Source organism: Jaculus jaculus, chromosome 11 (assembly GCF_020740685.1).
Source record: "Jaculus jaculus isolate mJacJac1 chromosome 11, mJacJac1.mat.Y.cur, whole genome shotgun sequence".
In the NCBI taxonomy this organism is placed as follows: domain Eukaryota; kingdom Metazoa; phylum Chordata; class Mammalia; order Rodentia; family Dipodidae; genus Jaculus; species Jaculus jaculus.
The window spans coordinates 75,428,844-75,450,761 of NC_059112.1; positions in this window are offsets into that span (position 1 = coordinate 75,428,844).

Here is a 21,918-nt window from a genome sequence, read left to right on the forward strand (position 1 = left end):
ATGAGGCTAAAATATGCCAAATAGGATTGTAGATTATGCAGTGTCAAACACAGTAAATCTATCAGTTGGGCACTGGACATTTAGGAGAAAAAGTTATTTTATGTCCACTTTACAAAGCCTGCTTTCAAGGCACTTTAATACTGTTAACAATACAAAATCTTGGTGCGTACCAATAGACTACAGGATTTTTTTCCACTTATTTTATATTGACCACCCTAAATCTGTATATACTTAGCATTATTTCTGAAAGGAATGTAATGCTATCACCTTATGCAAAGGTCCAGCTTTGAAAGGAGCAGTGTGCATAGCCCACAGCATAGTTGACCACATTTTTCTGATGCAGGTGGGTTTAAGATACTCTGTGTCATCTAAATAACATGAATTAATTTGTTTTTGATTTTTTGAGGTAGGGTCTCACTCTAGTCCAGACTGACCTGGAACTCACTATGTAGTCTCAGGGTGGCCTTGAACTTATGGCAATCCACCTACCTCTATTTCCCAAGGGCTGGAATTAAAGGTGTATGCCTCCACACCTGGCTTAAATAACATGAATTAGTTTTTGGAAGTTAAATATTAAATTAGGGAAAGCAATTTGTGGAATCTTATTTTTACAATTAAAGTCTCTAACCATGATGACAACAGAGAGACAGAAATATAAAGCAAATGGGAGTGATAATCACAATATGTTTTGGTTCCCTGCATTTACTTGTCTGATGAAAGATATTGATGAAGATCATGTACCTCATTCTGCTTTAGGTCCATGGTTCTGGGCTGGAGAGATAGCTTAGTGGTGAAGGCACTTGCATACAAAGCCTAAGGACCATGTTTGATTCTCCAGGTCCCACAAAAGCCAGATGCACATGGTGGCACATGCATCCGAAGTTCATTTGCAATGACAAGAGTCCCTGATGTGCCCATTCTCACTCACACACTTTCTCTCCACTTGTCTGTGCCTGTAGTAAATAAAAATAATTAGATCCATGTTTCTTAATGACCATTTTTTGTAATGCCTAGACTCTGAACAAGGAAAATATATATGTATAATCTTTAGCTGAGAAATATTAGTATAAAGATAATCTTCTGACAGTTCAAATCTGTTTGTAAGTGTTTGAAAGAGCCTTAAAATACTGCCTCTTGTTCAAGATTTAGCTTAACACTTTGCTTTGGTTGTAAATTCCAGAGATGAGAAACATATTAGAGATACCCTCTTTATCTTGGTAGAGTTGCCTTACTAAGACTGGTTTTAGATGATTTTTAAAGTTTCTTTTACATGCTGGCTATGTTAGTTTGTTGTTGTCCTTGTTGTTTTTGTTGTTCTATATCAAATACCTAAAGATAACAAACTCATACAAAGAAAAGGTTTACATGGGTTCAAGGATTCTGAGATTCCATTCCAGGGCTCCACTCTTTAGAACTCTGGAAAACAACATGGTAGAAATTATCACCAGTAGAATGGATGAAGAAGGAGAGAACAGAATATCTAAACCAGAAGACTAGGTGGCAGACATAATACAGTCCAACAAAGAGAAAGACAAGCTAATAGCAAGGTATAAATGGGACTTTCAAGATATCTGGGACACTATGAAAAGATCAAACATTAGAATTCAGGGTATAACAGAAGGAGAAGAAATTCAATGCAGAGGCTTAGTAGGTATTTTCAACAAAATCATAAAAGAAAAATTTTCCCAAACTGGGAAAGAAATGCCAATCCAGATACAAGAAGCTTTTAGAACAGCAAACAGAAAAAACCTGGAAAGACTATCCCCTCATGTTATAATTAAGCTTCTAAACATTCAAACCAAAGAAAATATATTGAAAGCAGTTACAGAGAAAAATCAATTTACTTAGAAAGGCAAGCCCAGCAACACAAACTTTAGAAGCCAAAAGGACTTGGAGTGATGTGTTCCAAGTTCTGAAAGATAACACTGTCAACCAAGATTACTTTATTCTGCAAAGCTATCTATCCAAATTTATGGAAAAATAAGGACATTCCACAACAAAAACTGGCTAAAGAAATTTATGACAAATAAACCAGCTCTACAGACAATACTTGAAGGAATTCTTCATGCTGAAGAGAAGCCAAAACACACACATGAGAAAAATGGAAAAAATAAACCACAGTCAAATAACAGATAAAACAAGCAAGTAAAGGGAAAACAGGAAACAATACAAAATAAGATGAATGGCAAGAATAAGTGCATACCCTTCAATAATAACTCTTAATATCAATGGCCTCAATGCAACAACAAAAGTACAAAGGCTTGCAGACTGAATAAAAAGGCAGGATCCTGCCATTTGTTGTCTCCAGGAAACTCATCTCACAATAAACTATAGATACTGCCTTAGGGTCAAAGGATAGGAAATGGTATTTCAAACAAATGGAAAAAGCAGGGGTTACTATCATAAGATCTGGCAGGATATACTTCAAACCAATATAGGTGAAGAAACATAAAGAAGGTCACTTTATATTGATTAAAGGAGCACTCCAATAGGAGGACATTAAAATCCTAAACATATATGCACCTAACATGGGGAATCCCCGTTTCATCAAACACCATTAGACTTAAGGTAACAGATAACATCAAACACAATTGTAGTGGGAGACTTCAATACCCCACTCTCATCACTCTACAGGTCACCCTGTCAAAATACAAACAGAGAGACTTCCGGTTAAGATGGCGGCTTAGGTACCATGCCAAAGCAGCCTAGGGGGGAAGAGGACTGAAAAAACTCAGCAAAATACACACATTTACTAAAAAGTGAGGTGTATAGAAAATGGAAACAGCAGTGGAGAAGTAGAAGAGATCCAGAGCTTGCACAGGCAGGGAAAAGTGGCCCTGGCAGGTCCGCCTACTGTGGCGGAGGTAGCACACTAGAAAGCCACCAGGCTCGGCTCCAGCCGCAGAAAAAGCCAGGTGAAGGGAGCTTCCACTCACACCAGAGCTCCCCACAACTCAAGAAACATGAAGGGAGAGCAGCAGTGAGCAATGGAAGAGCAGATCACAAGGTAGAAGAACACATGGAACAGTGAGAGAACTAGAGCAGCTGTGGCTCCCTCCACTCCCCCACCACCTGTGCCCAGTTCTAGCAAACAGAGCAGTGGTCCCAGGACCCAGCCATGCCAACTTGAGCCGACAGTGGGACCCAAGCAGAAGCAGGGTCCGGCATCAGCATCAGCGGCTCCAGCACCAGCAGCAGTGGCCCCAGCAATGGCAGATCCAGTAGCAGCAGCAGCAGCAGATCCAGTAGCAGCAGCAGTGGAGGACCCAGCAGTGGCAGCTAAAGCAGCAGCAGCAGCAGTGGCAGAAGCAGAAGTGGGCCCAGCAGAGGCGACAGAGCCAGCAGAAGCAGCTTTAGCAGCACCAGTAGTGGTTCCAGCAGCAGGGGTGCCAATCTGCAGGGCCACAGTTTCCAGCCTCAGTTTGCCCCTCAGGAAAAGCCTGTGCCCAACTCTAGAAATCAGGACAGCAGCCCAACGACCCAGCCAGCAACTTGACTGAGACCAAAGTCATCCAAAAAGGCAACTGGGATTGATTGCACCAGCGAAGTGTCTCACTTGGATACAAGCTGACTTGGATCCCTCAATAGATGAGAAATCTTAACCTCTTTGTTGATAAAGGATCTGGTTGTTATAATAACTACTCTTGCATAAATATTTGGTGCTGATTTTGATTGAATGTGTACAGTGTTTAGTTCAACTTTAGAATCTACCTGTATTTTATTCCACTCAGCCTACTTGAATACTCCCATAGTAGGGAAACTCAACCCCTAGGAACACCTTTGTAGATACTCTGAGAGCCTTAAGAGCCACACCTAACACCTTAAGCTCCTATCCTGAAGATATATAACATCAAATCAATTGATACAGCTAAGAATACCTAGCTAGCTAGAAAATCCAAGCATTAATTTAATCCAAGATGCAAAAATATATACATTATAACACAAGAAACACTCAAAAGCAAGACCATATAAATCCACCTAACAGTATTAATGCATCAGAAATGACCTCCAGTGAGAACAAATTAGAGGAAATGCCTGAGAAAGATTTTTAAAGAATGATTGTAAATATGTTCAAAGAAGTTAGAGAACAAATCAAAGGAGTCAAAGAGGAACTCAAAGAGGAAATCAAATGAATCACAGAAGACGCAGGACAACAATCTCATGAAATAAGAAGGCAATAAGAGAAATAAATAAGGAAATAAAAAATAATGAAGAAAAACCAGTCAAAATTACTAGCAATGAAGAACAGAGTTAATGAAAAAAAATAAACAGAGAGACATCTGAATCAAATGATGTCATGAAACAAATTGACTTAACAGATATCTACAGAACATGTCATCCAAATGCTGCAGAATATACATTTTTCTCAGAAGCACGGGGAACATTCTCTAAAATATGCCATATATTAGGATACAATGCAAATCTCAACAAATACAGGAAAATTAAAATAATTCCTTCTATTCTATCTACCCACAATGGGATTAAGCTGAAAATAAGCAATAAGAAAAGCTATTGAGTATACCAAAATTCATGGAAACTAAATAGTGCAGCATTGAATGATCAATGGGTCATTGAAGAAATCAAAAGGGAAATCAATAAATTCATGGAATCAAATTATGATGGTAATACAACATACCAAAATCTTTGGGACACAATGAAGGCAGTCCTAAGAGGGAAATTTATAGTTCTAAGTGCCTATATTAAGAAATTAGAAAGTTCACAAATAATCAATTAAATGTTTCACCTTAAGGCCTTGGAAACAGAAGAACAAGACCAACCAAAAATCAGTAGATCAGAAGAAATATCAAAAATTATGGCAGAAATTAATGAAGTAGAAACCAAAAATCAATCCAAGGAATCAATGAAACAAAGAGTTGGTTCTTTGAGAGAATATACAAGATTGATAAAACCTCAGCAACTCAGATCAAAAAAGAACAGACACAAATTAATAAAATTAGAGATGAAAAAAGGCATGATTACAATAGATACCAAAGAAATTTAGACAATTATAAAGACACACTTCAAGAATATATATGCCTCTAAGTTTGAAAATCTGAAAGAAATGGATCCTTGATTCATGTAACCTACCAAAATTAAATCAAGATGAGATAAACCATTTAAATAGACCTATAATGGGCTGGAGAGATGGCTTAGTGGTTAAGCACTTGCCTGTGAAGCCTAAGGACCCCAGTTCGAGGCTCGTTTCCCCAGGACCCATGTTAGCCAGATGCACAAGGGGATGCTTGTGTCTGGAGTTCGTTTGCAGTGAATGAAAGCCCTGGCATGCCCATTCTCTCTCCCTCTTTCTCTCTTTCTCTCTCTGTCCTTCTCTCTCCATCCTTCTCTCTCTCTCTCTCTCTCTCTCTGGGTCTCTTTGTCTCTGTGTCACACTCAAATAAATAAATAAAAATGAACAAAATTTTAAATAGACCTATAATGAGTACAGAGATCCAAGCAGTTATCAAAAGTCTCCCAACTAAAAAAAGGCCAGACCCAAATGGATTCACTGGTGAATTTCACTGCTTCTCAAACTTCTCCATAAAATACAAAAAGACGGAATTGTACCAAACTGCTTCTATGAAGCCAGCATCACCCTCATACCAAAACCAGACAAACAGAACAAAAAAAGAAAAATACAGACCAATCTTCTTCATGAACATAGATGCAAAATTTCTGAATAAATTATTGGCAAATAGAATACAAAATATATCAAAAAAATTATTCACCCTGACCAAATTGGCTTTATCCCAGGGACACAAAGATGGTTCAAACTATGCAAATCAATAATTATAATACATTATATAAATTGTCTGAAAGACAAAAATCACATGATCATCTCAGTAGATGCAAAAAAGGGATTCGACAAAATCCAACATTCTTTCATGTTAAAAGTAGTACAGAAACTGGGAATTGATGGAACATATCTCTACATAATAAAATCTATTTATGACAAACCTACAGCCAACATAATATTAAATGGTGAAAAACTTGAAGCTTTTCCACTAAATTCAGAAACACAACAAGGGTGTCCACTGTCCCCATTTTTATTAATATAGTATTGGAAGTCTTAGCTATAGCAATAAGGCAAGAGACACTCATAAAAGGGATACAAATTGGAAAGGAAGAGATCAAATTATCACTATTTGCAGATGATATGGTTCTATACATAAAATACCCTAAAAATTCTACCAGCAAACTGTTAGAATTGATAAACATTTTTAGCAACATAGCAGGATACAAAATAAATACACAAAAATCAGTAGCTATCCTATATACAAAGAGCAAACATGCAGAGGATGAAATCAGGGAATCTCTCCCATTCACACTTGCCTCAAATAAATAAATAAATAAATAAACAAACAAATAAATAAAGTACCTGTTAATAAACTTAACCAGAAGAAATACAGATGACATATAAACATATAATAAAGTATTCCACATCCTTAGCCATCGGGGACATGCAAATTAAAACTACGTTGAGATTCCATCTCTCTCCTGTCAGAATGGCTACCATCAAGAAAACAAATATATAGATATACTACATCTTAGTTATCCATTCTTCTAGTGATGGACATCTGGATTGATTCCAGCTCTTAGCTATTATGAATTGAGCCCCTACAAACATGGTTGAGCAAATCTCTCTGGCCTGTGATTTGAAGGTTTAGGGTAGATGCCCAGTAAGGGAATAACTGGGTCTGTTGGTATTTCTACAGTCAGCTTTTTCAGAAGTCTCCATATTTCTTTCCATGTGGCTGTACCATCCTGTATTCCCACCAACAGTGTATGAGTGTTCCTACTTTTCCACATCCTTGCCAGCATTTATTTTCATTTGATTTTTTGATGTTTTCTATCCTTATTGGGGTATGGTGGAATCTCATAGTTGTTTTAATTTGCATTTCTCTGATGATTAGGGATGGTGAACATTTTTTTAAGTGTGTGTTTGCCATTTGTATTTCTTCCTCTGTGAACTGCCTTTCCAACTCTTTGCCCTATTTTGTGAGTGGGGTGTTTGACTTCTAACTGTTTAGCTTTTGAGTTCTTTGTAGATTCTAGAGATTAGACCTCTATCAGTTGGATAACCCACAAATATTTTCTCCCATTCTGTGGGTAATCTATTGGCTTTGCTTATTGTATGCTTGTCTGTAAAGAAACTTCAGCTTCATGTGGTCCCATTGGTTGAGTGACTGTTTAAGATCATGAGCTACTGGGGTTTTGTTCAGGAAGTCTTTTTTCATTCCTATATCATGGAAAGTACTTCCTAAATATTCTTCCAGTACTAGTTGAGTTTCTGGTCTTATATTGAGATTTTGATCCATTTGGATTGGAGTGTAGTGCATGGTGGAAATGTGTGGATCAAGTTTTAGTTTCCTGCATGTGGTTATCCAGTTTGTCCAGTACCATTTATTGAAGATGCTGTCTTTTTTCCAGCCTATATTGTTCAGGCCTTTGTTGAATATCAAGTAGCTATAGTTCCTTGACCCAAAGTCCTGGTCCTCAAATCTATTCCATTGGTCTATACTCCTGTTTTTACACCAGTACTATGCTGTTTTTATTACTATGGCTTTGTAATATAGCTTTAGATCCCAACATGGCTCAGGGAAATTTTTCAGAAGAGGGGGAGGAAAGAATGTCAGAGCCACCTGTTGGGTCATGAAATGCAGAGACATTTATTGTACCAATAACTGTGGGCTAACTCCGCAATGCATGACCCATATGCCTCAACAAGGAGGTAATGGGCCTTAGGGAAACAAAGCCTGCTCTTGTCTGGAAACATGCATATATTACTCTCACCAAATAGCCCTGAAAGCATTTCACTTAATGTTCATACTCCTATATTAATGCTAATCTCACTTCTGGTTAGAGAAGCTTCTCTTTTCAGATGGTGATGACCACTGGAATGACCCAAAAGGCAACATAGTGCTGAGAAGAAGGGATGGAGGAGTGTCTAGTACTGAAATATCTCACACCCTTCAAGGCTCAGGGTCGATTGTGAAAAACATGAAATAAAGAATGTAAGCGTCAAAGGAAGGGTACCACTCTCTTACATAAAACTGTCTGTATATTAATTGTCCTCGATGTCTAAGACCTCACAGTGCCTAGCAATAAGACCGTCATAATAGGAGAAAAAAATAATGACATGAAATTGAAAGAGAGACTAAAGGAATGAGGGAGGGGACATGACAGAGAGCAGAGTTATGAAGGGGTAAGTGAGGGAAGGGAGAGAAATACCATGGTTTGTTGCCTGTAAGTATATACGTTGTCAATTTAAAAAAAAATATATATATATACACACACACACACATACATACATACGTAAAATAAACATGGTAGGAATGGATGATGAAGAAAAGTTTCTCACCTATTGCCTGGAATTGAAAGGCAAAAAACAGAGTTATAAAATTCTGATAATTTGCTAAAAGTCGTCCTAGTAACTCTTGCCCCATAAGTAGAAATAAGCAGGGAGCCCATCCTCTAATACATGAGATGGTGGTGGAAAATTCAATATTCAAACCACACCAGTGTGTTAAACATTTAAAGAGACTGTTCCAGTACAATCCATTGAGCTATCTTGATGGGGTCAGAGACCATCTTACAGAGTAAAATAACTTCATCCTTCTCGCTGTGGATATATCAGAATGTGAGACTTTGTGCTGAAATTGACACAATGTCTAAGTAGAGGTTTCTGTGGAACATAGTGGGATGCCTATATGCAAATAAAAGCAGGAGCTTTTGCTAGAGAGCTACGTGAAAAGTATCAATGGGCACTGGATTTTATATGTGTATAGATATAGATAGATACACATATGTATATGTGTGTGTGTGTATGTATGTATCTATATGTACATGGTCTTGAATTTGATTTCTAAGGCATATAATGATTTTATATATTCCAATACAAAGTTTTAAGTTTTTTGTTCATTTTATTTACTTAGTTGAGAATGACAGAGAGAGAAAGAGGCAGATAGAAAAAGAAAGAAAATGGGTGCCCCAGGGCCTCCAGCCACTGCAAAGGAATTCCAGACACATGCGCCCCCTTGTGCATCTGGCTAACGTGGGTCCTGGAGAATGGAGCCTTAAACCGGGTCCTTAGGTTCCACAGGCAAGCCATCTCTTCAACCCTCAAATACAAAGTTTTAATGCCATTATGCTATGTTAAATAAGGTGGTTTGAAACAAATGTTTTATGGCCCTGAATACCAACTCTTGCCAATCTATACAAATTAAAGGCTGAGATATTTTGGCTTTCATTAAATTTATATAGAGATTATATTCAGTTTGAGAACATTAAGAATCATATGAACAGTATCCAATGAGAGTAAGAAATTCTGCAGGTTTTCTTATAGTAGTTGGTCAAGGAAAATTATAAGTAATATTCAAATTTTTCATGTTTAATGACCTAGAAACTAAACTTACATTGGACAATATTTGTCCTTCAAACTTAGCAATTTAGAAGTATCAGTTGTGTCAGACTTTCCATTTGAAAGCAACAAGAAAATCCACATATAAGGGTGACATGTTGGCTAAATGTTTTTGTAAACAAGTAGAATTTAAATGTCAAGTGTATTTTTTATTTCCCTAAGTAATTGGGAAGTACCATGAATCTAGGAGAAAAGTATACTAAAAAGTGGCAATCTTGTGTTAGCAACTGTAAAGTAAGCTCTCTTAGTGACTGGGGTTCTATAAGACAAGAAATTATCTTGCTTGTAAAGTAAAGGGAGGAAGGAGTATGAATTTCTTAATTATGAATCTTGCATATTTGGTGTCCAGAGCTGTTTGGATTTTTTTTTTTTTTGGATGGTCAAAATGTTTATAGCAAAGGCCAAAAAAGAAGACCTTGAGTTCCTTCTGGAGGTAGGTGATATGATGGTATCTCTCAAAAGCTCATTTTATTAATATGGATTGGGACAGCTTGAGAAGGATGTGGGCAAATGAAGAAATTATTGAATTGAATTTCTTTATAAGTTCTGGATAGAAACTTACTTTTAGTCAAGAGGTGATTGGAGATAGATACAAGGTCTGAGTCATCAGTAGTGAGGACATCAAAGTGAGTACTTGTGCTACCCTAAAACTATTAGGAACTTACCTTCTTGTGGGTTTTCCAGAAAGAGGCTGTTGGTTTAATTTTTCATAATAGTACCTTAATTTCCAAATAAATCTTCCTCTATGCATGGCCTCTAAGCAGGGAAATAGAAGCAAGTGAGAAAACAGTTCAGTCAGTGTGGTAGTTAATATTCATATTAAAGGGTTCATAGATGAGTAAGAATGTTGATAACTTTTCTTCACCAGTAGTTTGCTTAGCACTTTCCAGCATGAACACTAGCGAGCACAGAGAAAGTGTCCAGCTCAATTCCTCTTTGATTTTTCTATGTCCTGAAACTAAGTGTGACTTCAGCTATTAGGACTTAACATCTACTTCTGTTGGACCATGCAGAGCAATGACAATAGCTTACACTGTTTTGGGAACTTCTGTGATTTCCTCCCAACTCAGAAGAATAGCTTATCTCTGGAAGTGGAATTTTTGATGAAAACACCTATGGCTTTTGGGAGCAACTTTATTCACCATATAGGGTACCTTCATTCAAATTTCTTTTGTAAAAAATATAGTTTTAATTAGCAGGAAAACTAGTATGTTTCCATATAACTTTTAATGCACTGTGAATTTTGGTTAACTTTCTTCTCCCCTCACCTGCACTCTCCTGCTCCTATGTTTAGAAAAACAAGTGCTAAGGTACACATTAGAAGCAAATATTCATCATGAACATATATAGCAGTATATATATATATGTCTAAAACATACAAAGAAATTCCACAAATTGGTAAATAAAAGGTAATTAAGTTATTTTTTTTAAAAAAATGTAGAAGTGGGCTGGAGAGATAGCTTAGTGATTAAGCACTTGCCTGTGAAGCCTGAGGACCCCGGTTCAAAGCTCGACTCCCCAGGACCCACGTTAGCCAGATGCATAAGGGGGCGCACGTGTCTGGAGTTCATTTGCAGTGGCTGGAAGCCCTGGCACACCCATTCTCTCTCTCTATCTGCCTCTCTCTCTCTCTATCTCTCTCTGTCTCTCTGTCACTTTGAAATAAATAAATAAAAATAAAATAATTTAAAAAAATTTAAAAATATGTAGAAGTCTTCAACATGCAAAGATAATATTCAAGTATCTATTCAACCAAAAAAAGCATCCCATTTAACTTTTTAATAAAATGTGTACAGGAAGAAATAGTTTATATCTATGAGAAGTGTTGAAATTAAGGCTGAAAATGTGAAGTATTTTATACCATATTATAAAGTATATTCTTGGGCTCAGTCATTTGACCCTTTGTGTGCATATATATGATTTGCATGTGTTCACATGTGCTTATCATAAGATATATCCTAGAAATAAGGGAAATGGGGCTGGTAAAATTGTTCAATAGTTAAAAGCACTTGATTGTAAAGCTTGTCAACCCAGAGAGCCTCTCCTGCTCAGCCCCATAACAAAAACTTGTGGAGCCCCAATTATAAATAGCGTGCTTAGAACTATGAGGTAAACTAAATAAGGAAAGAGTTTTATAAATGAATAAAGAATCCTTTAAACCAGAACTATCCATCCCAACCCAGTTTTAGAAATCAGTTTAATGGCTACATTTGGTCTGAGACAGTATTTACAATGGACTGAAAAAGGATCCACCATATTGGTAGTGCTGTAACTAGCATGAATGCTGGTTTTAGGCTTTTTGTTCTAAAAACTCAGCTGTGCACTTTCATACTCTTTCAGTGCCTTTTCTAGTCCTGTAAGTTTTCATGAAAAATATTAAAATGCTATTACATTATATATTTTTCCTCTGAAAACCCTCTGGCTAGTATTCTGTCAATGATGAGGCCATTGTGGACTCTGTAGATCTTGTTCTTTCGAATTATGAAGGCTCTAAATTCTCACTTTATCCTGCAGAATGATTCAGTTCTCTAATTACTGCACTCAAACTTAGCTTAAAATGAGCTGATATGTACCAAAAAGAAAGACCACTTTTTGTATTAACAACTCAAAAGATCAGGCTTTGAGAATTTAAAGATATTCACTTTATTTCTATTGTTCAATTTTTTTCTTTGATATAGAAATTTGATTCCTTTCCTTATGCTAAGTAGGTCAATTTATAAATCATCTAGCATTACCTTTGAAACACAGACATGTTAAAGCCATCTGAGCTATAGCTTTGTTGTTGTTGTTATTTGTTTCTGGAGGTAAAGTTTCACTCTAGTCCAGGCTGACCTGGAATCCACTATGTAGTCTCAGGCTGGCCTTAAACTCATGGTGATCCTCCTACCTCTGCCTCCACAGTACTTGGATTAAAGGTATGAGCTACCATACCCAGCTGAGCTATAGCTTTTTATGGAGAAATTTAGAATACACCAAATGACTGGAATTCAACACATAGAGTACTGACACAATTCCACTGTGAGTTGTAAAAGGTTGTCTGTTTATAAAGTTTTGATAAGAAAAGAAGTTTAGTTTAAATGAGTGAATTATCCAGTTGTCTTTGAATTACATATGCAAGCTATAACTTTATCTTTACCATAATAAGTATCAGGCTACAGTATGTTTTAGTACTAAAGAATATTAATGTTTATCCTAATATATTTATAGATGACTTAATAGGGCTATTATAAAACATCAAAATCTTAATTAAATTAGAAAATGTTCAAGAATAGCATAGGTAAAAATGATAATATATTTTGTAACTGTAAATTCTTATGATATGCATTTATAAATCTTATTCCAACTTTCTTAAGGATTAATTTTCAAAGACAAATCACTGAAAATAGGGTGGTTTTATATATTTTTATTTATTTATTTGAAAGGAGAGAGAGAGCAAAAGACAGAGAAAGAATGAAAGAGAGGAAATAGGCATGCCAGAGCTTCTTGCCACTGCAAACAAACTCAGGATACATATGTCACTTTGTCCATCTGGCTTTATGTGTACACTGGGGAATTAAACCTGGGCCATAAGACTTTCTGGAAAGCACTGTGAACCATTGAGCCATCTCTCCAGCCCAAGGTAATCTTTTAAGTGATGAGATGGCTGAAGCAACAGATAGGGTACTGAAAAGGTTTGTAAGACAAGTTTTAAAACAAAAACAAAACAAAACATAAATTCAAGTAGAAATGGAACTATGACAAAAATGTTATAAGCTGCAATCTTAAAAAGAAATAAATAAAATTGGGCTGGAGAGATAGCTTAGCGGTTAAGCGCTTGCCTGTGAAGCGTAAGGACCCCGGTTCCAGGCTTGGATCCCCAGGTTCCACGTTAGCCAGATGCATAAGGGGGCACACGCATCTGGAGCTCGTTTGCAGAGGCTGTAAGCCCTGGCGCGCCCATTCTCTCTCTCTCCCTCTATCTGTCTTTCTCTCTGTATCTGTCGCTCTCAAATAAATAAATTTTTAAAAAAATAAAAATAAAAATAAATAATAAAAAAAAGAAATAAATAAAATTGATAGTCAATGGCCAAAACAGCAGATAGGACAGGATAAATAGCTTTTATATACAAGGATGCACATTGTTATTCAAATCACTACTTTAGAAATGTGAGGAAAATCTATTAAAAGACAACATGAAGTCTGAAGTAAAAAGTGTTAGTATGTGAAAAAGCATTGACACTAATAATATAGTGTTTAGCCATCAAACAGAAAATAATATGAAATTTCACTGTAGTGGCATGCCAGCAGATAGCCTACCATAATGTCCGTTTTACATTTTTGATAAGATATCCTGTGGATATGAGATAAAATTTATTATTCACAAAGAAATTATTTGTCAGAACAATATCTCATGCCCCTAGGTTGTTCCTCAGGGCAGTGGTGATGACAAGTGGACTGTGCGTATACAGTGGTGACGTGTTACAGGATATTAATCCCATGCTTAAAATGCTCCAGTGTTAAAGAGCAGGCAAATCTGCCCATCCTTTCCTCTTCAGACAGACAGTGTCTTTATTACCTTGGGTTGTAAACAGATGTCTCTCAGAAACAGTGAGGCATCACTTTATTTATTACCTTGAAAAGTCTCCAGAGGCAAGCATCATTAAATCACTCCAGACAGGATCACTGACATTATCTTTACTATCTAAAAAATGTACCAGCATTTACTCCAGAGGTAAATTTGCCCTACGATTTTATCTTTTCAGAGTACCTTGTAAAAACATTGTGGTAGAAAGATGATTCTAGAGCAGAAGGACTGTAATGTCTAGATTTATAGGAGAAGCAGAGATTAATGGGGAAGTTCAGATGAAACAGCTGTCGTATTTTCAATCATTTTATTCTCAAAGAGACTATGTGTGTGTGTGCGTGTGTAAGTATACGTGCATGCACACAGAGACACGAGCTACAGGTGAGTGTTTAGATTTGTTCTCATACTATGTCATGTTTGGAAATTTGTATAAGCTGTTCTGAAAGGAGACTTAAAATATGAATTAGATGGAAATTCGTATTTGTTGACTAAATGCATTCACAGAAATACAGCAAAAATAGAGTAGTATTCAAAGTGTTAAACTTCCCGCAGTGCTTCCATTTAAGATAGCACATTATCTGAAAAAAAAAAAAAAAAAAAGATAATGGTTAAATCCATGCAACAGAAAACTGTGAAGATTGTACTGCAAAGAACATGAACTCCTGAGATAATGCTGGTTAAAACTTGTTAGCTGGGTGTGGTGGTGCACGCCTTTAATCCCAGCACGTGGAAGGCAGGGGTAGGAGGATCACCGTGAGTTTGAGGCCATCCTGAGACTCCATAGTGAATTACAGGTCAGCCTGAGCTAGAGTGAGACCCTACCTCAAAAAAAACAAACAAACAAACAAAAAAAAAAAACTTGTTCATTGTTAACCTGGGGAGTGCAAAGACATGGATATTCATACAAGGATAGAGATGTATATTTTTAAGTATATAATTTAAGTACAAATTGGTACATAATAAGGCCTGTGAGAGAAAGAAAACATATTAACAGATCCCAACCTCTTTCTGATAAATCCATAGATATGCCTATTGCCTCTATATACTTTTTGCATTTTCAAAAGCCTCATTATAAATTATAAATTATTATTTTGTTCTTTGGGGTTTCTTGCCCCCAGCTTTGGTGACTGAACCCAGGTCTTTACAAGTGGTATTAAAGCACTCTGCCAAACAGCCACTGCCTTCTTCTTTTCTCCTTCTCCTCTTAGTCCTTCTCCGTCTCCTCCTCCTCTTCTTTCCTCTTCTCCTCTGTTCCTCCTTCTTCATCTCCTCCTTCTTCTTCATCTTCCCCCTTTTCCTCTGCTTCTTCTCTTCCTCCTCCTGCTTAATTTGGTTTATGGTTTATTGAAACAGGGTCTCACTTTGTATATTTTTAAAACTCACAGCAATTCTCTGATCTCAGCCTCCCATGTGCTGGAATTAAAATCATGAGCTACCACATCTGACTTCCAGCATATTTTATTTTTATTTGGATATAGGGTCTCACTAAGTTGTCCAGTTGGCTTTGAATTTGTGATCCTCCTATGACAGCCTCTAAATTAGGCCCAGATAAAGTATCACTTTTGATCTGAAAAAATATGTAAGCTAATAATCTAATGTTTGGCTTTGATTTTTATAAATGTCATCATCATTGAATGCCCAGTTTGTTTCCTCATACTGCAGTGAATGGTACTCTAATCCACTGTGAATTTGTAAATCCATTTTATTTCATGGTTTATAAATCGAAAATTTTGAAAACTAAGGTCATAGAGGAGTTTAAGCTAAATCTAAAAATGATTTTTTATGACAAAGTAACTCCACTTATGATGTTTGATTACTCAGTTTTCCTCTCTTCCCTTTATACTAATTGACCAAGTTGACTGAAGTCAACAAATCCAAACAAACAAAGCCACTCACCACTGAGCACTGGCAGGAAGTACAGACTCCACCAACCTTCCTGGTCAAATGCAAAAATATTAACCCTGACTTTCTATGTTTCACTTAAAGACCCAACCTACTCTCTCTACTTAGGCCAAGTAGATTGCTTTGGGAACTTGTCTCCCTCAACAAGCCTTTTTAGATGAGAAAAAAAAAAAATCACTTTCTTCCTTCTTCAGGTAACTATGACAATATGTATCCGGACACTTGAACCAATTTGAAAATGATGAGAGTTGATCCTATTTTCCTTTAATTAACTACTAATAATGTTATTATGAATTCAAATGTATATTATTTTCTTACATGTTACTTTACCAGTTATGTGATTAATGTTTGTAGCTATTTGTATCTAAAGTTTTCATAGATATAGTTTTATGCTGTGATTTTTTATGACCTTTTCAGAAAACAACACATTAAGTAAAACTTTTTTACTATTTATGAATTGTGATATAATAGGAATGCTTGAGCCAAAATCTTTAAGACTTCTTAAACATCAGAGTCATAGGGAAGTTTGTCTCTTCAAATTCAAGCCCATTCTTTTTTCTTTTTCCTTGAGCACAAGCTTGTACCTGTGCACTTCCCACCATGTATGATTTATTCTTTGCAGTCATTATATTGTTGTTACACTGGCTCCCTTTGAATTTCTTACAATGGTTGTAAATTCATCTGCAACCCAAAGTCATGACCCACAATGTTTCCAGTGTTGCATATGTGCATTCTATACCTGGTTACTGAAATATTCAATACTTCCAACCCTTAATGCAAACCCACTGGACCAAGGCCCTCTAGTGTACAACTATTGCTTCTGACCTGCCACCTCCTTCTTTGATGTAAAGATCTTGCCATTAACAATTGAAGAGTAATGTTTGTTGGGTCGGAGTAATGGTTCAGTTGGTAAAATGATGGGCATGGAAGCATCAGATCCCCAGAGCCCATGTCAAAGCCAGGTGTGTGGTAAACATCTGTAATTGCAGAACTGGGGAGGTGCAGAGGATCCCAGGTCTCACTGGCTTGCAAGTTGTGATGGATTATATTGATGCCAATGTAACAGGGCCTATAATCAACTGATAGCAATGATCTTGATTAGGTTAACTAAGAACTATGGGGGATACCATTCTATGGGAAGAGATTCTGGTGTCAATAAAATGGAAGGAGTTGGCTGAGTATCACACTCATTGCTCTCTTCTTCCTCTTGATAGACTAAATGTAACCAGCTTCCTGAAGCTTCTGCTGCAGGCCTTCCTTTTCATAATGGACTATAACCTGGAGACCTGAGCAGTAGTAAACCTTCCGAGCCTTAAGTTACTTCTCAGTTATTGGTCACAATGAAAATGTAACTAATACACAATATTTTAGCCAAATCAGTGAGCTCTAAATGCTGCAAGAAACCTTGCTTCATAAAATAATGTGGAGAGCCATTGAGAAGGACATCCAATATAGATCTCTGGCCTAAGACACATACTTACAGATGTGCATGTGTTCGGTCTCTCTCTCTCTCTCTCTCTCTCTCTCTCTCTCTCTCTCACACACACACACACACACACACACACACACACAATGTGCCCCTACATATAAATCTAGAAACATGCACACCACACACATATACCCTTGCACAAAAAGTTAGTGTCTTCAATAATAAAAGTCTTCAAGACCAGCATATGACTATCTAGCTAATGGCTATTTTGATTTGTGCCTCTAAAAAATGCCCTGCATTTAGGCTAATGCTATTGGCCCTTACTGTGATATCAAATGGAACACTTATGTTCCCTAAATGCCACTCCTTTAGCTAGGAAAGGAGGCACAGTAGCACTTACATGTTTGTTAGAGTACCTCTATATTGTCCTTCTCAAAGTGACTTCCTGATTTCATATCAAGATAGCTGTAGTTGCTCATCATTAGAGTAGTGTATGTGATTCCTTGATAAGTTTCTACCTAGGTACTAGGTGTCAAACTCAAGTCCTCATGATAACGAGGCCATCTCCTCACCCCTAGATTTAAATTTCATGTCTATTTCTCCCACCATTTCACCTTCTGGCACCTTTAAAAATGTTGATGAAGGAATCCATCAATTCTTTATGTCTCTAACATAACAAAACATATAACAAAACAAGTTCCTTTTGTTTTACAGATACCCAAAACATTACCAGTATGTCCCAAAGTATGTTCAACCCCTTTCCTACCAACTTTATTCTCACAAACCAAAGTAAACCCTCCATCAATGAAGAATGCCATTGAGAATATATTTTTTCTTGGGAGAAATATATTCAATGCTAAGTTATGCCTTCTTACTGTGATTCCTTCACACTATTAAATAAAACATATACTGTTATGCTCTATGGTGGAGAAACTTGCATTCACTTCTCAATAGCTACTTGCCTCTTCATGAACACAAAAATAAATCTCAAATTTTTTGACCATATGTCTTCACAGAATATAAACTATCACTTCCAAGTATAAATTATAGAAAATTATGGAAATATTATAAAATTCTGGCCAATGAAATTTAAAAAGAAATGATACTACTTTATGGACATATGGAAAGCCAAGATTTCATTATGGTAAAGAGCTGAAATATTCATGGCTCAATTCCTGTATTTAAGGAGTTCACAATTTTTAAATGTAATTTAATACATCAGAATTTCATGCATGAAGTCAAGCAAAGATTCAGATAAGGATGGCAAAGAAAATTGCTTAGTATTTTCCATCCTTAGAATCTAATTGTGCAGGTATCTTTGCACAGATGTCAAGCACCTACTGGAACATAATTAATTCATGTGCACATTATGTTACTGGTCATTTGTAGGGGGTGCTTCTGAAGTATGTTTGATAATACACTTATAGAATCAATAATGGGAATGACATAAATTAAAATATCCTGGAAATATATCATTCCTGGAGCTAATCAATTGTGTTTACAAGATATGGATTCAGAAAAGAGCTGTGATCAAAAGTAGAAGCAATTTCTGGAAGAACATGCTGACTACTCTTGATTTATTATGATTTAGCCATGGCATGCTCATACTCATGGACATAATCAAACTCTTTCTTTCTCTCTTTCTCTCTCTCTCTTTTACACACACATACACACCACACACACACACACATACACACGGAAAAGAATATCAGTAACCTAGATGCAATAACTGATAATGGTTATATAATACTCTTTTGAACCACAAAGCAGAAAAAGGATGTACAACAGTGATCAGTACATATTGAATAACTCATCAGGTGACAATATTTGCTAAGAAAAGTAGACAATATTGTAGATAATTATGTATGGCTCCAAAGCAGTGAATCTAACATGAACTTTTAGCACAGAAAGCTCAAGACACATTTGATAAAATGTTGTGCTAATAGTTGGAGTGATGCCCAAGGGAGAACAGTAGCCTATGAAGAAAGAATGCATGCCAAAGGGCTTAGGCTGTGGTCTCAGCAACTGTTGAGAACCTAGCCAAGATCTGCAAATCTTGAGCTGAAAATCACTTGGTATAGCACTGTGATCTGGAAAAGCACAGTGGGAGAGCAGAATAAAGATTTCTATGGGTTGTTTACAATTCTATGACTGCAGTCATAAGGCAGCTATAGTAAACTATTGGAAAAACATAAAAGAATCTTTAAGACTTTCAATGTCAGTAAAAGAGGGAAACATGAATGAGCATTTGGGGATTGCATTTTCCTAGGTGGAGTAAGGGAGTTACTCCAGTTTAGTTTGCAATTAAGGGGTGCAATTGCAATTCAAAGAAGTCCAGTGCACTATGACTAGAGTTGCTTACAAAAAATTTTGTTTCAATTTAAGTTGTTAGTCAGTTTAAACTAGTAATACAAATCAATCAAATAAATCTAAATTATAGAAAATTGCAACAATTTTAAGGTACTTTCAAGTCTCTTCATAATTACTCTATTATTTTCAAATATAGTTATCAATCATTTTTATCATATTTGGTATAACAAAATGTGAAGGCAAAATAATACCGTATGTTTGTTTCTCTTGAAATTTACTTCATTTCTACTACTGTGCAAAGAAATGAAAATATATCATTTACTATAAGGCTAAAAAAAGATGTTTCACAGAAAGTTAATTTTCTCTTTTATAAAACTTTTCATTCATCAGAGATAGGAAAGAAGGAGAGAGGAAAAGAAAATGGGCATGCTAGGACCTCTTGGTTCTTCAAACAAACTCCAGGTCATACACCACTCTGTGCATCTGGCTTTCCATGGGTAGTGGAGAATTGAACTCTGGGTTGTTAAGCTTTGCAAACATGTGCCTATAATGGCTGAGCTATCTCTCTAGTTCCATAAAATTGTGTTTTGTGTGTGTGTGTTTGTGTGTGTGTGCATGTGTGTGTGTGTTATGTGCATGTTTGGATGCATGTTGGTGCACATGTGAGGGCCAGGTGTTGACTTTGGGTGTCTTCCTCTATCTAACTCCACCACAGTTATTGAGACTGGGTCTCTCACTGAAACCTGAGATAACCACTTAGGCTAGTCTAGCCAGCCTGTTTGCCTAGGTTGCCACTACATCCTCCTTCCCAGCACAGAGACCAATCAGACATTAGCATGCCTTTAAAAATTTACACTTCAGCCGGGCATGGTGGTGCTTGCATTTAATCCCAGCACTCGGAGGCGGGGGGGGGGGGGGTGGGGTGGGGTGGGGAGAGGAAGAGGTAGGAGGATTGCCATGTGTTCGAGGCCACCCTGAGACTAGATAGTGAATTCCAGGTCAGTCTGGGCTAGAGTGAGACCCTACCTTGAAAATCAAAAAAAAAAAAAAAAAATTACACTTTATTCTTCATGCTTTCCCAGGAAGAGTTTTATCCATGCAGCCATCTCTCAACCCCCAAAGTTATTTTTATGTAACCATTAATTCAACCCAAAAAGCAATCCCTTTACCTGACTTTAATATAAAGTATAATTATACTATAAAACTTAAATAACTGTGTCAGAAGACAAAAAGTAATAGATCACACTTATAATATATTTGGTTATCAGTTAATATTTATTTGGAATTTTGTATTTATAAAACTAGTACTACCTGGCATAGTAACTTGAAAGTTTTAAATTATCAAACAAAACACTATATTAGAATTTTTAATTTCTTCTGTGACACTGGCTAGTGTCCTCATCCCTTGCTGTGTTCTTAAAGCACTACATGGAAAATCTTCAACATCGAATCAGTTCATGGTGCTGGCAAGACACTCACCAGCCGATCTTTCATGTCAAAGAAAATGAAAGGAAAACCCCTCAATCATCGTGTCCTTTACTGATGTCACCTCATGGTGACTGAGTCTGCAATGTGGCTGAGAAGCCCCTTTTTCTTTACCTCATCAAACCCTGGACTTTTCTCTTGACAAGAACTGTTAATCTTCTTTTTTCCTTGCTCTTAAACTGAATCTTGAGTCATAGCCTACAGGTAACTTTATCAACTACTCATGTAAAACCAGGGTGTTCAGATAGCTCTTCTCTCAAACCCAACTACTAAACTGCAAGGAGCACCTGCCCTTTTATTTAGCTTCTTCATTGCATTCCAGTGAATATACTAAGAATAGCTTTTTCTTGTTTTAGGGTCATCTTTCCAGCAGACCCTTGAAATGGATTACCTTCTGCTTCTGAGGGACAGCCATCTATTACTCATCAGCCTTCCATGTCTTCCATATCTATTCTACTTTATCCCTTAAATGCCATTTAAACATGTTCATATATTTAATGCTTACACACTTCCCTTTCTTTTGTCTCTGTATCACAGCACTTTTAAATTTCCATCAAAGTGTTGACTTTTTTTTGTACTCTTAATGTTTTACTTTGGTTTATGCCATAGGTCCCTGATACTGTACCTTCATTCTTATTTTTTCCCAAGAATCTAGGACAGCGCATAAACATGTTTATTTTTGTAAAATATAGTGGACACAGTTTTTGATTTCTTAAATACCTAGGACACTAGACACTATATCCTTTTTTTCTAATAAAATGAAAATATTTTATTTCCAAAACCTAAGGGCACAATGAAGTTTGTGAGAAG